Source organism: Ursus arctos, unplaced genomic scaffold, assembly GCF_023065955.2.
Source record: "Ursus arctos isolate Adak ecotype North America unplaced genomic scaffold, UrsArc2.0 scaffold_10, whole genome shotgun sequence".
Taxonomy (NCBI): Eukaryota; Metazoa; Chordata; class Mammalia; order Carnivora; family Ursidae; genus Ursus; species Ursus arctos.
This window is the reverse complement of record NW_026622764.1, coordinates 35938963-35955968: the sequence shown is the minus strand read 5'-3', so window position 1 is coordinate 35955968 and position 17006 is coordinate 35938963. Positions and strand designations below refer to the sequence as shown.

Genomic DNA, 17006 nt, shown 5'->3' with positions numbered 1-17006 from the left:
AGAACACTACTTAAAGTCACTTTAAAACTCGACTAAGCATTTTTATTCCTCTTAATAATATTCTAATTTTACAAGTCTCCCAATAATTTGTGTATATATATATACCAGAGCAAGCATTTATAGCCATAAACTGAATTTTCCCTAATATTCAGTAAATTTATTTAAAAGTGAGTTTCAGGACATTGATAATTTAAGAGCTGCTATGATTCCAGTTTGTTTTTTAATATTTTGGGAGGAGGAATAGGAGAAGGTTTTACTTAGAAATATCTTCCCCACTGTAAGATTTTACAAATATTTAAGTATTATCTTCAGTTTTTTTATTAACATGTTAATATTTTATTTTCAATGAATGTCTTTAATTCATCAAGTATCAATTCAGCATGTGATGTGAAGCGTGGATTTATGTTTGCTTTTCTTCCAATAGAAAGTTATACAAGCCAATTTCACTTGCAAACTGAAGCATCTCTTCCTCAGAGACTTGTAAATATATATTAGGTTCCTGAGTGTATCTGCCTTTATTTCTGGATGGTAAATCTGTTCCATTTATGTATATTTGTATTTATTTGGCAACCTTTTACTTCAATTACAGAATATGAGATTAGAAGAAACCCTAAGACAAAACTTTCCTTTCTCAAATAATCCTTTTATTCATAAAATGATATTTTTCCTTTGTGGGATAACAGTTTCTTTCTAAAAATATTTTACTTCACTCATTGTGAATTTCTTTCTTGACATATAGCATGTTTGACTTTTAGATTGTCCTACATGGTTATATAATTACTATTACAAACATCAGTAAAAATAATAAAAATAGATCCACCAGAAATATAGATCCATTCAGAAAATTAACTCCAAGCAGAAAACCAGTCTGCTATTTTCACTGGTGACAGTTTTAATAGATTAATATTGATTTCTACACAGTAAGTATGACTCAGGACTAAGATCAATAGGATTAAGGGACAACCACAATAATCAGAAACACTGATAATAGCAAAATATATATTCACCAGTTTCCCCACGCAGTGGTTTATCTAAAGAGTAAACGTAGGTAAAATACGAAGTTTAAGGAGTGAGGACAAAACTCTCATTAATAATATTACAATGACAAGTCTACAGAAACATTTCTTTTAAGAGACTGAATGCACTCTTCATAAAAGAATATCAGAAAAAAATCTCATTTTAAATAATTCTTCTAATGAAACATTTGCAAATATGTATGACATGCTTTTGTTAAGTACAAAGACTAAGGTAGGAAGAGAGACACAATGAATCTTTGTAACACTGTAAATATTTCAGATATGAAATCTAAGAACATGGTATTTTTCAGTGAAACTAACACATTGGGATAACTTCCAGAATTTGGAACTAATTTGCATTCATGGCTTAAATAAAATGAATCTATTATGGGTAGTATTCATTATCTGCAAAGTAATATAAGACAAGATTATAAATGTATTGCTCATAGCAACAAATAAATTTAATCTGTTAATAAATTCAAATATAAAAACATAGAATATAATCAAAAGTAATACATCCTTTGATTCAGTGCATTTACCCCAATGTATAATTATGCATTCTTTGTTAAAACCCTTTGACTGATGTATGATCACCCCAGTAGTCTGTAAACACCAGAAGAGCAGGTACATTATATCAAATGTTCACCATCATTTGCCCAGACAGACTGCTCAAACATTTACTACCTGCAAGACACTCTTTGAGCAAAAATGTAAATTCTTTCACTTTCAACATACCATCTGTAAAACTGAAATAACTAATAGGATGAGCTTTGTAGTATTCTTTCAATGGGTAATGAAATAACCCACATAAAAAAAAAAAATACATATTGGAGTTCCTGGAGCTTAGTAAGCAGTGAATACATGCTTTTATTGAATACCTACCACGTTACTTACTCAAAACTGAATAGTTTTAAATGTGAATAAAATAATGGCTCTTCACTAAAGTATCTCATGGCCTATGCTGTTGTGCAGTATGAGAGACCTACAGATAAACAATAATTACATTACATAGTTTTCCTACACGCTTTCACACTCTTTTATTAAATAAGATAAAGAAGAAGCAACACCCTCCAGATCAGGGGACTGTAACAGAATAGTTTAATATTTATCTGATGAGATCTTTGAATCAATCCTGAAATGATGAATGTGAATTTTGTAGAAGAAAGCTAATTGAGAAAGATTTCTTTGGTTTTGTTTCTAGAAACTAGCTAACGGTAACAATACTAAATAACAGTGTACATTTACAAGAACTATATAGGACAGAATGGATTTGTGACCAGACTGGTAGTATTGGGTAGTGGGGGTGAGGGGTAGGAAATTATAAACTCTCCAAAATGACCTTTTTTTAATCAGTGATCTGGCCTGTACCCTTTCTACTCATTTGAAAAAATAATGACAGATATTTACACATAATAAAAAGTTCCTGCTAGTAGGCCGTCCTGTAGCATGTCCTCAAAGTTCCATCTACCAGTTGAGCTGTGCTCTTATCAAAGGTAAAATATACTCATTCTTAAAAGAGCTTTGTGCTAGCTTTAATAATTTTCAATTGACTACTTTGAGTAGTAATCAGTAAAAAGATGGAATATAACTATTGAAAGGAATGCGGCTGTGCTTTTGTTAAAAGTAAGTAAGGGTCAGTTGGGAAGACTATATCAAGTTGATAGCAAAAAAAATACTGAGTGTTATTAATATCAAAGAAATGGAATATTATAAAAAGAAAACCAAAAAATCAAAACAAAAACCCCTAAGCCTAGAAGTGGTATGCATGATTGATTTATTTGTAAATATCTGAAGTTGTTAATTTCTTAAAAATAATATGAAATTATAAAAAAAGATGGTGCTATATGGATGTGTTTTATTTATTTTTCAATAAAAATAATAAATTTTGATTATTTGGTTATTTTTAAATTAATTACAAACTCAAATCAATGCACTATACACATATAAAAAACCTCAGACTTTTTGATTAATTTTCCAAATTACTTTCAGTTAAACAAAATAAAGTCTGGCATTTTAAAAGTTTAAACCTACATGAAACTCAAAGCAATCTATTTTTCTACCTGAGATCAAAATGAGTTTCTTTTTTCCTATCTAAACATAATTCTGGGCATTGAGGTAAAACTGAATTGACATGATATACTTTGTCAAACTTTTCCAAAAAAATTTAAGCCCTGCTTTAAACATAAATTCTCATGTCATGCATACATATTTACATATTTTTTCCTTCAAAGACCAATGATAAATTAATGAGGTTAACAGGCCTATAATGGGACCATGATATCATAATATGAAAATAAAAAGCCATTCATTTATACAAAGCATTCTTTTACGGCACAATATGAAATAAGATCAGAAAACCTATGTACATATATGAGTCATCAAGAGTTCAGAAATTAAGCTCACTTTAAGAAAACTCATTCTGGTTTTCACAGCAGGGGTGCTATAAAGTCATCACATATGACAAAAATATTGTGCATAAAATCTCCAAAACTAAGCATTAGCATAAATTGGCAATAACGGTAACTTAATTAAAAACTAAGCCCAATTAGGTATTTACTGTGGCTCTGCAACTTTTGCTTTGTGGACTGTGGGTTTTACTGAGGTCCAACCTCTTATCTCTTGCCTCTTCTTGTGCCACTTCCTCCCCACCCCAGCTTTCTTTTTCAACTGTCTTTGGTAATACTTCCAAATCTTGAAAGCAAAAGAACCTGATAAAATCGATGAAGAGAATGAAAAATAACACTATATATGATGTATGAAAACCCACCTAAGAGTATGAACTGAGAAAGAAAATACTAGAAGAAAGGTGGAGCAGCAGTCTACTCTCCAGGGCAAGAGAGAACATAAAACATACAAAGGCAGGGCACCTGCACCCCAGAGTGGATAGCAGCAATATCCACAACAGTCAAACTATGAAAAGAGCCCAGAGGTCCATCAACAGATGAATGGATAAAGAAGATGTGGTGTATACACACAATGGAATATTACTCAGCCTCAAAAAATGAAATCTTACCATTTGCAATGATGTGGAGCAAACTACAGGGTATTATGCTAAGTAATATAAGTCAATCAGAGGAAGAAAATTATCATATGATTTCACTCCTATGTGGACTTTAAGAAACAAAACAGAGGATAATAGGGGAAGGAAGGGAAAAATAAAATAACATGAAATCAGAGAGGATGACAAACCGTAAGAGACGACTCTAGGAAACAAACTAAGGGTTGCTGAAGGGGAGGTGGGTGGGGGGATGGGGTAACTGGGTGATGGACATTAATAAGGGCACTTGATGGAATGAGCACTGGGTGATACAAGCAACTGATGAATCACTAAATTCTACCCCTGAAACTAATAATACAGTATATGTTAATTAATCGTATTTTAATAAAATAAAATTAAAAAACACATAGAAAATACATAGAAAAAATACATAGAAATATACAAAAAAAAAAATACAGAGGCTATTACTTCTGCCCTTCTTCCATATTATCTCTCAATTAGAAGACCATGGAACCAAAATTTCAAACTCTGTAAAGGTAATGACTTGAAGGGTTAGCTAAGAAAGTGAATAAATGATTAAAAAAAGTGTAGCAGTCACTTTAGCTGTCAATGAGTTTCTTTTCTCTGCCACCAGTAATGTTAATATGATCCTCGTATCAGTCTTTTTGGAATCTGGTCTATTTGTTGATTTTGAGCCTCAATCTCATTCCCCACGTCCAGGGCCTTTTTTTTTTTTTTTTTTTTTTTTTTTTTTTTTTTTAGATTTCCTAGGATACTGCCCACTTGAGTCAGGTTCTCTTCCATTTCATCTTCTCCAGCATCACTGGCTATATGTTGTTTTTTTAAAATATGTTGTTTATTTATTTGAGAGAGAGAGAGAGAGCATGAGCAGGGGAGAGGGGCAGAGGGAGAGGGAGAAGAAGATTCCTTGCTGAGCAGGGAGCCTGATGTGGGGCTCAATCCCAGGACCCTGGGATCATGACCCGAGCCCAAGGCAGATGCTTAACTGACTGAGCCACTCAGGCGCCCCTGGCTGTATGTTTATGTATCTGCCATCAATGGCTCTTATGGTTGTTTGCTGAGGCTGACCATTTGTCACATGCCCTGGCTACTTAGGTATTACACTGCTAGAAGAGTTGTCTCTGCCATCTCTCTATGTTGCCTTATGAGCCTTACCAGCCTCGAACTTCTTTATCTTATTACATGGGCAGACACAAAGGCCATAGCACCCATTGAGTCCTGCTAACATTTTCTCTGCCTCTCTCACATCTCTACTTATTTGGTCCATGTCTTCTTGTATATGGTTTATTTGCACCCCTTATTCATCCAGCATAGTGTTAGTCTTGACTCTTACATCCTGAGACTCAATGGTTAAACCTAGGATTCTCCTTGCATTTTCCAGAGACCCATCCGTAACCTGATGAGCCCTCAGCTGAATTTCTTCTGATGATGGGTGATTCATGATGAATTAAAACTCCTGAAAGGCACAGAAACTGAAGTGTGGATATTAGTTCTGGAGCCTGGAAGTCCGAAATCAAGGTGCCAGCACCGATCATAATCTTGTGAGGATCTTCTCTTTGACTCAAAGCTGGCACCTTCTGACGCATCCTCACATTGCAGAAGGGCAAAAAGCCTTAGGCTTTAATCAGAAAATTAGAGAATGGAGGGATATATATTGTTCACACGGGAGAAAACAATAATATACGTAACAAACAATACTAGAGTTTCAGTAGATAATCACAACGAAAGTGTATTTTTTAACTGAAGATACAGTTGATTAGAGGTCAATGGGTCACTGCCATGCGATCATTCTAGTGTCCGGGTTCCTTCTATTAGCTGACCCCATTACACCCTATGACCTCTGAGTCCTCTAAGAGTTTTGTCTTCTATCTGGCTGTCAGCAGAGGAAAGAGAACAAGACGAGAACTCCCTCTCATCCACCTCAGCTGTTACACATCACTTCCACACATATTCCGTATGCAAGAGCTACCGCGAAGCCAGGGCCTTGTGAATTCTAGTTTGGTGGAGTGCTCAGAGGGAGGAAAAAACTGATATTAGCCGGCACCAGCAATCTGCAGCACAGAATATTAAATTTGCCGTTTTCAATACTTTGTCCAGACATTGTGGTATGTGATCAAAGTGAGACCAACCATAGCCCTTCTCCGGAATTTTTCTGAAATTCAGCTGGTACGGAGAATCTACTCATGTCAAGAGGTAACAAGAGAAATACGTTACTTAGAGTTGTTAAGACCTTTGTTTCTAGCATTACAGAATAAGCTGGTTGAGAGAAAGTGGATGTTCTTTCTCCCTTTTCTCCAGGGTATTCACATTCATTTGTGCTTTATTTAATGAGTCCCAACTGTCTTCTTAGTGTGTGGGATGCAGCTGTGAATAAAACAGGATCTCTTCGTGGGGCACCTGGGTGGCTCAGGGGTTAAGCGTCTGCCTTTGGCTCAGATCATGATCCCAGGGTCCTGGGATCAGGCGCCACCTTGGGCTCCCTGCTCAGTGGAGGGCCTGCTTCTTCCTCTCCTTCTGCCCCTCCCCTTGGCTTGTGCTCCCTCTCTCATTCTCTCTCTCTCAAATAAAGAAATAAAATATCTTTATAAAAAATAGGATCTCTTCTCTAATCTGGTTTACATTCCTATATGGGTATACACAAAACAAATAAGGACTGGAGGAGACTATGCTAAGTGAAATAAGTCAAGCAGAGAAAGACAATTATCATATGGTTTCATTCATTTATGGAACATAAGAAATAGCAGGGAGATCAGTAGAAGGAAGGGAAGAATGAAGGGGGGTAAACAGAAGGGGGAATGAACCACGAGAGACTAGAGACTACAGACTCTGGGAAACAAACTGAGGGCTTCAGAGGGAGGGGGGTGGGGCATTGGGATAGACCAGTGATGGGTATTAAGGAGGGCACGTATGCATGGAGCACTGGGTGTTATACGCAAACAATGAATCATGGAACACTACATCAAAAACTAAGGATGTACTGTATGGTGACTAATATAACATAATAAAAAATTAAAATAAATAAATACATAAACAAGATAACATAATGGTAGAGTATAATTCATGTCAAAAGAAATAAAGCAGAGTGAAGTGATTGAGAGTGACTTGATGGTGAGAGTAATTTAGGTTGGACATTTAGAAAACAGATGTTTGAGTCAAGATCTGAACAACATATAAAAATCAACTAAGGGAACTTCAGGAAGCAAACCATTCCAGACAAAGGAAACAACTAATCCAAGACCAAAATTTAGGAGGATCTCAAAGTATTCAAGAAGCATAAAGATAGTCTGTGTGCTGGAATTCAGGAAGGTAGGGAAATAAGAGTAGGATATATGTCCAAGAAGGTTAACATGTTTGAAATCTGTTTGACCTTATGGTGAATCAAAGCCTATTGGGGAGATTTACATTAGGAGAGTAGAATGATCTGATTTTGTTTTATAAGGTCTCAGAGGTCACTGAATAGAGTAGGAGAAGGGAAGCTAGTTAGAAAGTTATTTTAATACTCCAGCCGACAAATGACAGTGGTTCTGATGAGAAGTATGAAGAAAGATTTTATAAAAAGAAAAAGAAATTAAAGATTCAACAAATTCCTCTGTTGTCCTAAACTGCTATGAATTAGGTTTTTGTCTATTGCAACCAAAAGAGCACTAACAAGCCAAATAGTGTCCAATTCTGCTGTGAAGTCAAGGAATATAATAGGTAAAAATGTCCATTGAATTTGGCATTAAATAGAACAAAGTCGATGTCAGTTGTGGATATGATATATTTATTTTAGCAAACCTGTAAAACTATCCTTTGATAACCTTGTGAAAATGTTTAAAATATGAACTATAGTAGAATACAACCATTTACATAAAAACTATCAAGATGGAAGTTAAGTGAGGTCTGTGGTATTTCATTATATGGATAGCCTCATGTCATTTAAAAATTAATCAAATTAAAATACGAGATATTGTTTTCAAAACTCTGGATACAGAAAAATTTACAGAATGTCTAATGAGTTTCATAAAATTACTGGGATTCAAAACTGCTTCACAATATTAGATTGATGGTCTAAAAGTAGCAAGCTGAATTAATAGCATTTCTTAAAAAATGAAACTTTAAAAACACTACATTAATTTATATGGTGTAACATGGCATGAACTCAAATTAATAGCTTATTTGAATAATACCTAATGTTCTAGGAGTTGATGAACTCAATGTGAGCTCTGTGTCCTGCTGATTGATAGAATAAAAGTGAAATTAGTTCATATTAATAGACATATATGTTTGAATAAATTATCCAAAATTCTCTCTGGAGTATTAGATCATTTATATTTGCCATAATTTAAGATGGGCATAGATTACAGTCAGAAGCATGTCCTATCGTGTGTGAAACCATGATTTATGAAAAATTCAAGATTCAGAGATTTGCAAAAAAGGTGGTATGAGGATATGATAGCTGAGTTCAGTTAATTTCATTTTTTTTCACGTTAAGTGCTTCTTTATATACTGTTCCAAAGGAAAAACCTATAGTATTTGATAACAGAAGTAAAATGGCAAAATATGCAAAGAGATCAATTCAGCAGAATATTGGGAAGAAATTCTAAGAAACTTACTAAGAATCTTATCTCTGGCTCAATAACTTCTAAGAATAGTCGGCTCTCTCATTATAAATGTTTAAAGCTAGGGCAGATATCAGTTTATAAGAATGGAGAAAGCATGTAAAAAATGAAGATGAATGGTTGAAAAGACCTGAGGTCTTTTCAAATCTTAATTTTCTATGCTTCTATAATATTGTGTGAATTCCATGATAATATTAGTTAGATGAATAGACACACAGATACATAGATAAACTGGTTGAGAAAATGGAAGAAATATTAGACAACCCAGAATAAATTATAACAAAGATGTAAAAATATCTTGAAGCAGCTGGACTCACAATGCATTTAAATCTCTATGTATTGCTGCCTCACCACCCCCTAAGTTTATTGAATTAAATAATGTTCCCTTGTCCCCACACTCAAAAAAGAAACAAAACAAGTCTTATCTAGATAAGAATTCTGGGAATTCCTATAGGTTGTCTGCTTAATCTTATGTGGCAGACTGCTGTAAATTTCAACAGAGACTCAATTCAATCGCAGATATTAATCAAAATTCTGAAGTGAACCAGTGAAAGGTTTAGACCATTCTCACAGCTCAGGCAGCTTCAGGCTGGGCACCTGCTGCGTGAGAAAAGCACTATTGGCTCCTGTAATCCGTATTGGCTGTTTCTCTTCCTACTCTTATCTCTCACCACCTGTTCCACTGATCCCTTTGAAAGGACAAGGCCCAGGAGTAGGGCAGTTTGTACTTTCATTAGTATTGCCACAAACTTACTTCACTCTCTATGGGCCTCACGGTTCTTTAAAGATGACTCTTTGTCTCCTGGGACACAATTTTAAGGAAGTTCAGACATTTCTTGCCAGGCTGGGCCAATGCATTTTCCTTTGCTGTTGCAGATTCTTATATTCTAGGGGGTCAGTTGGTCCTCCATCCTCGGTCCCAGCTCACTCACTTGAAGTTTCTCACTACTGAGTTTTTTATACCCATCTGTGTAGCGCTGTAGGCCCTTTTGTTTCTCTTTCTCTTGGGGACCACATCTCAACCTGTGGAAATGCATACATAGTCCCTCCCAATAAACCATGAAAATCTCAGCAAATCCCACAGTAATGACACTCCCGGCTTTGGGACCAAGGCTGCCAGAGAAATTCTTGTCCTCCTTACTTCTCAGGCTGAAGTTAGATTGTAGACCAACCTGAACACAACCAGTGTTTGTCACCTATTTGGCATTTTTAGGTCCCTGTTGGAGCCTTGTTCTTTAGGTTTGAGGTGAGGGGATTAGAGCCAGGTTTCCTTGGTGGAAGGTGAAGGGAGCAAAGCACAGATTTCTCCTAAAATACCATCCTCACAAAATGATGTCACTTATTCTCTTAAAATTTTTGCATTCTCAGAGAATATGAAGGTATTTGAGATCAAAGAAGCTGTTTATAGTCAAAATTATTTGAAAATAAATATATGGTTATTTGGCAAAGAACTTTCACATATTATGTCTATTTTATTTTGGTGTCTTACTATAAACTTCTGATCTAAAATCCTGTTTGATAATTAATGAGAGAAAAGCAAATTGGATGCTAGGTAGATCTAGGTATCTTGAAGTGAGGATAATAGACATTCTAAAAGAAGAAAACAGTACAGAATGAAATGGAAAAAAATCCTATTAAAGATTACTTATCCAACCCGTAAGTAAAATTGAGTTTCCAGATTGGAAGGGTGTATTACAACACGGTTAACACAAAAAAGGATCATATTCACATATCCCTTGGTAAAATTCCTAGAACTTTAAAGAATTAAAGAATAAATAGACAACTATTCAAGATTTCTACATGTAGAGAAAACATTTTTTTTAGACAGTCTGAAATAGCTGAACGAACTAGTAACCTGTCTCAAACTGAACACATTAAATACTCTATCATATTATTTTTTTTTCCTGAAAAGTACACCTTTAGAGTAGTCTGTCTTCCTTCTCCCATCAGGATTATTTGGGTGGACTGCACCGGTGTAATAGGAAGCATTCCTTCATCTTGATTCTAAGCATACGTTTTGCCTTACTTCTATTTTGAACCACCAGTTCACTAGACCTTTCTCTTCTATCTTGTTATTTTGTTGGACAAGAAGAGTGCATAAAAATAATGTTTTTAAGAGCTTAATTGTGTTACAGTCAAATATTATGAAATTATTTCATGTTGCTACAAGTGGAGCTAAAGAGAAAATATTAACAATAAACCAACAGAAACTCCTTAATGAATAGTATTTGCTATGAGAATAGTATTTGTTATGAGAATATCACACCAATAGAGACGGATAACTCCCACCCGCTCTTGTATTTCTTACAATTCCAGCTAAGAAGAATCACTTGCAAATGGATGACCCTTCAAATGGATGGTACTTCAAATGGATAACAATTTACTAGTATATACCTATGGTTGTCTTGTATTTATTTTGTTTTTCACTCTTGAAAAACTGCTGCTGAAGACCTAATTTCATCCAACTTCCTTTTAGTAGGACTTGCTAAATTACATTATGCTATAGACAAAAAAATCTGTGTCCCTCCAAAATTTTTACATTGAAATCCTAACCCCCAATTTCATGGTAGTAAGAGGTGGAGCCTTTGGTAGGGTTCTGCCCTCATGAGAGAGTTTTGTGCCTCTATAAAAGACACCTGGAAGAGCTCCCTCATCCCATCCGCCATGTGAGAATACAGCAAAAAGATGGCTGTCTGTGAACTAGAAAGTGAGCTCTCACTAGACAACAAATCTGTTGGTGCCTTGAACTGAACTTCCCTGTCTCCAGAACCACGAGAAATAAAGTTCTGTTGTTCCTAAGTCCTCTGGTCTATGGTTTTCTGCTAAAGCAGCCTGAAGGGACTGACACTAATATTGAAAAACAGTAACTCCCTTTCCCTGAACTCTATGGCTGGAGTGCATTCAGTACCAGTTGCATTTGGGTTCTTCCTTGTGACTCCTTTGTCCAATGGGATGTTAGCAGATGTAGCATCAACAGTGCTTTTAATGTGTTTGTGTGCTTGGGCATGTCATCTTGCACATCTGCCATCTCTAGAGGAGCTGTGGCTGAGTAGTTTTGCCCTTCAGCTTTGGCCCCAGGAGGAATACTTTGGAGCAGATACTCCTAAGCTAAACTGCAGAGCCACGAGAAAAATAAATATCTATTGCTAGAAGCTAGAAGCTTTTTTTTTTTCTGCTTCTCTTTTCTTATGTAGTAAAAGTGGATATAAAAATTGGCAACAGAACTAGTGTTTGTAAAAAGAACCTAGAATACATAGCTGTGGATTTTGGAACAAGTGCTTAAAGTGAGAAAACTGACACCGGAGGTAGAAAAAATGGCCATTTATTTTCTTTAGCGGCAAAATATTTGGTGAAATTTTGCTTATGATATTCTAAAACACAGAAACTGTTCTTAATGTATTTTCAATGAAATGCCTGGAGATCTTGAGGCAAAAAATGTTGAAATAATGAGTTGGTTGCTACTAGCCATATTTCATAATTTACTAGAAGAGAGAGGTAAGCTCACAAAAATATGTGAAGTTTGCAAACATAATTTTGAGCTAAGATAGGAAACCCATAACCTTACAGGTTTTGCAAATGAAACAACCTTTCACCAAATAAAATATATTATTGTATATGATAAGCGAAAGCCCAAATTAGGTGTGTTGCTCAAATACCTTTAGTCACCATTTCTGAAAGGAATTAATTGGTATCAGATAGACCTTTAGGCTGGATGAAAGGATCCAAGAGAAGAATGTGGTCTCCCAGAAACCTGATTTGCTAAAAGGCACTATAATTTAGTCTAGAAATAATGTCTTGAAAATAATTGAGAGTGTAGTTCTTGGCATATAGAATTGACTGAAATGTAAGACTTATAAAACTAACACACTTATGAAAACCATATTGTCAAAAGTGCTGCCAGCCAGATCACAAGAAACACATTATTTAAGTTATAAGAAATCTTTTGGTCCCCAAATTTTCAAAGACAGGGATCAGGTTGATGGAGCTTCTTAGACTTCCCAAAGGGCATATTCTTTAATTCTCTTAATTATTTTATCCTTAACCAATTTTTGGTTATGATGCAAAGCGAAAGATGCAATGATGCAAAGAGAAAGACCTTCCAGAGGGCAGAGCCAAGAGCTGTGGTAAAAAAACCCAGGCCTAATGAAGAAATAGTCCTTTCCCTCAGAGCAGTAATACCTGTAGAGAATTGTTAAGGACCAAGCACTTCTGTTTGCCTTGGATGGCTTATGGCAATCTGTTCCATGCATTGATGATTAGTGTGAGGGAAGGTAATAAGTTGGCTCTTTGGTTCAGAGGACTTCAGATAAAAAGGAGCTGCATCAAGATTTCACAGAGATTTGGGGGCACCTGGGTGGCTCAGTTGGTTAACTGTCTGATTCTTAATTTCAGCTCAGGTCATGATCTCAGGGTTGTGGGACCCGGCTTCAGGCTCCGCACTTAGCTCAGTGCTCTCTGAGATTCTCTCTCCCTCTCCATCTGCCCCTCCCCGACACTCTCTTTCTCTCTTTCTCTTTCTAAATAAATAAATAATCTTTAAAAAATAAAAAGATTTCACAGAGATTTTAGGAGCCTGGACTTCAAACTTGATGCCATGATTTTGACAAAACCTTTGGAGATCTTTTATTTTGCATGTCAGAGAGACTTGAACAAATAGATAAATCATGATCTTTTGAATATTATTCAAAAATATTTACTCCTTGTATTTTATTTCCATAGGAGAATATACTTCCTAAAATTTGTCTTTGGGCTCATTCATGTTAACATGTAACTTTCTTTGACAATGAATATTGGTGTTCAACCAATAGGGGCTTAAAATTTGCTTGCATTGTATGCTTTTGTATTTTTCTGCCATCATATTGTAAAAAAGAGATTTTTCTGAATATGGGCTTCTCTGTCAGTTCAAACCCTAGAATGAACAAATGCATGGTGAAACCATTCTAGTATATCTGTGGGCCTAAACCATGAAATATAGCCACTAGAATCTCAGGTGCAATGACATCAAATTCTAAAATCAGTGATAAAAAATGATAGGAAAATTAGCTATGTAGTGAAATATCTTAAAATTAATTATGTGGTAAAACTGGCATTATTGAAGATTTTTTTCTTATATATTTCATGAACTATATTTCAGAATTCAATAATATAACATTGTGTTTCTATTAACATGTTTAATAATGTGTATCTCTTAAGAAAATCCTTAAAACTTTGAAGCCATTTAAAAGGTCAAAATACCTAATCAAGTCAGTGTGGTATTGACCAATGGAAGACAGTAAATTCCAGGAACGAACCTATACATACATAGTTGATTCTTTTTTTTTTTTTTAAATACTTTATTTATTTATTCGACAGAGATACAGACAGCCAGCGAAAGAGGGAACACAAGCAGGGGGAGTGGGAGAGGAAGAAGCAGGCTCATAGCGGAGGAGCCTGCTGTGGAGCTCGATCCCATAACGCCCGGATCACGCCCTGCGCCGAAGGCAGAAGCTTAACCGCTGTGCCACCCAGGCGCCCCTACATAGTTGATTCTTGACCAACTTTAAAGGTTTAGGAGGGGATATTTTAAAACCTTAGCAGTTCCTACATGTAAATCTAAATCCACCCTCTCTGGATCATGTCTATTCCTTCTCTTTAAATTTTTTTCATGGTATTGTCATTTTTTTTTTAAATTTATGGGCCAAATTTTAAAGTTAACTACCACAAACACACCAAATATAAATTTTTAATAGAAAAATGACTTTAAAACATACTTATATCATTCATATATTTTCATGTATATAATATGTATATATGTATATGGCAGTATGTCCTAAAATATATCAAGAAATGTTACTGGAGGAGCTATTTCAGTACTAATTTCTCTAAATGGTCTCAAAACATATTTGGGATTTATGATTTCCCTCCTATATAACTACTCAGCTTTGTAAGCTGATACCGATAGGTTTTCTACCTCTTGGTGCAGCCCAAAACTTCCTTTGGAGGATTTCAAGCACTTACTTGATGAAATCAACAAGTGCTAATTACATTTGTGTGTTAGTTAACAAATGTTATCACTGTTAAAATGTATTAGGTTACCTCATTGGATTCCTGGAGTTGCAGTGTGAGCTCTGTGCTCATGCAGCTTAGTTCTGCCTTCAGAAATTGTTCTTAATATACTATTTTTTTTTTTTTTGGACAATGGTTTGGTCTATGGATAATGAATCAGATAATTATGTGCATGGGGTCACTTGGAATCCTAGGTAAGCATTTAGTCTCTATCGGGACCTACTGTATGTTGAAGAATGTTGTTTGTCAAAAGTGTAGTTTTTCTGTTATGTCTTTGCTGTTCTTTGCTGTCAAAACCTAAGAATCTCCCTTTTTACTCTCTGCACTGGGCTCATCACAGGGTCCTTGTTGTAACGTGATTTGTAACGTGATTTCCACAAACATTTTCATTACCATAGAATCCATTGTTTCTGAAGGATGGGTGGCAGAATTCTCTAGTTTCCCTTTGGAGCTATCTTGACAAAACTCTTCTGGGGTAAAAATGGAAGCATCTTAGTAACTCAGAAATGGTCAGCACAATACATCCAAATGTGAATTATTGTTTCTAAAATCAAAAGTGACTTTGTTTTGTTCTATTTTTTTTTTCTGAATAAGAGGTCCAAGATATATCAACTTGTCTTTACTTTTGAGGGAATATTTGAAAGTATCCAGGTCGCTGGACCTCCAAAAATATTCATGGACTAAAGAAGCCACTTATTTTTATGGAATCACAGAATTTCATGGAATGAAATGCTGCTTTCTGGATTTCTTATCAAAATAAATTCATTATTTGGTGGACAGTTGTGATATTCTCTGGGATAGCACAGTGATCAATATCCTTGCAAATTAAAATGTGTTCTAAATTTAGAAGCAAGACAGAGAAGATCTATTCTCTTGCCATGTGGAAGCAAACTACTTCTGAGTATTTGAGAGAGAGGTGATGAGGAGAGAGAGGGAGATTGAATTTCCAGATCAATAGCAATAAAAAAAAAAAACACCTTGTTTTATAACTAGTTGTAAAACAAGTGCTTGGAATTTGATTTGTGTTTAATTTCCTCAAGTAAGGAGACAACATCTGGATGAATACCTCAAATTGAAGTTACTCCCTGCTTAAACTTAAAATAAGGTTTTCATATTACAAGATCACTCTTTCTTGAGCTTTCGGTTAATAAGTGAAATAAAGGAGATGGGATAGTAACCACCTATGACATTTAGCTATTTATTCAATAATACTACATATCAAGATATGCAATATTTTACTGGCTTAACACAACAGTCCTATAATTTTCCATGAGTTTAAGTTCCATTGGGTGGTTTTGCTGACCTGGTCCAGACTTGACTGTTGCCTGCTAATCTCATTTACACATTTGAGATCAGAGGGCAAGATGGTATGGGGTGGCTTCAAATGGGATAACTCAGCTCTCCACCAGCCCCTCACACTTTGTACTCCTGCAGGCTACCAGGACATGTTTTGATGGTTAATTAGAAGAACAAATTGGGCTAAAGAACAAGCCTTACTATACAATTGCTTTTCCAGGCTTAGACTGCAACCCATCTGTTAGTATCTTGTTTGCCAGAGCAAGTCACATGCAGAGCAGAATACCCCATCCCCAAGAGAACCACTGATAAAATCCAACTACATTCTACTACGCCTGTATCTCTAGTAAATTCATCACATTTCTAGTATCTTTGTCTTCACCACAGATGTGTGTGTAGTTTGGGTTGACACAACTGATGAAATGTGGGAAATACAGAAACTTCTATTTTCTATCTCCCCCCTAATGATCCTTATACTTTGATTTAGGGAACCAATATGAGGATACAATAGATAGGCATATGTATCTTAATTATAGCTTAAGAATTTAGGAAATGACATGAGTATGAATTTGTTATCCCGCTCTACCTATTGTGAGGTAGAATCAATTAAAAATGCCATGTAAATTCCACAAGCCCTCACTCTGTTAAATTACACTTACATTTTATATTCCCAGGGATTCGTTCAGAGCCAGTGTTCAATAATTCCTAATAGGCCGAATAGTTTATTTCTAAGCACACAGTTACCACTTTCCCTGTTCCAAAGGCTAGAAGGAAAATACTGTATAGACTTATGCTGTTATTGTAAAGTTCTCCTTTAAGTGTACTCGTGTCTCAGTGAAGTCCTGTCTCAGAACTGAGTATGAGCTCCTGACGCTATTGTGGTAAGCCAAATCAAGTGTTAGTTTACCAGATGTGTTACTTTTTTTTATGATTACACAGCTCAGGTATGAACTTCAGGACTGCCATCTATTTAATTCTGAGTGTTTGCTTATGCCTATGCTGTCATCAAAGATTTCTGTAGATCGGGCT

General features: G+C 35.5%; 1 pseudogene; it reads right to left on the bottom strand.

Moving 5' to 3' along the window:
* Positions 1–4613: 4613 nt before the first annotated feature.
* LOC113251063 (synaptosomal-associated protein 23-like) lies at positions 4614–5476 on the bottom strand (annotated as a pseudogene).
* Positions 5477–17006: the final 11530 nt, after the last annotated feature.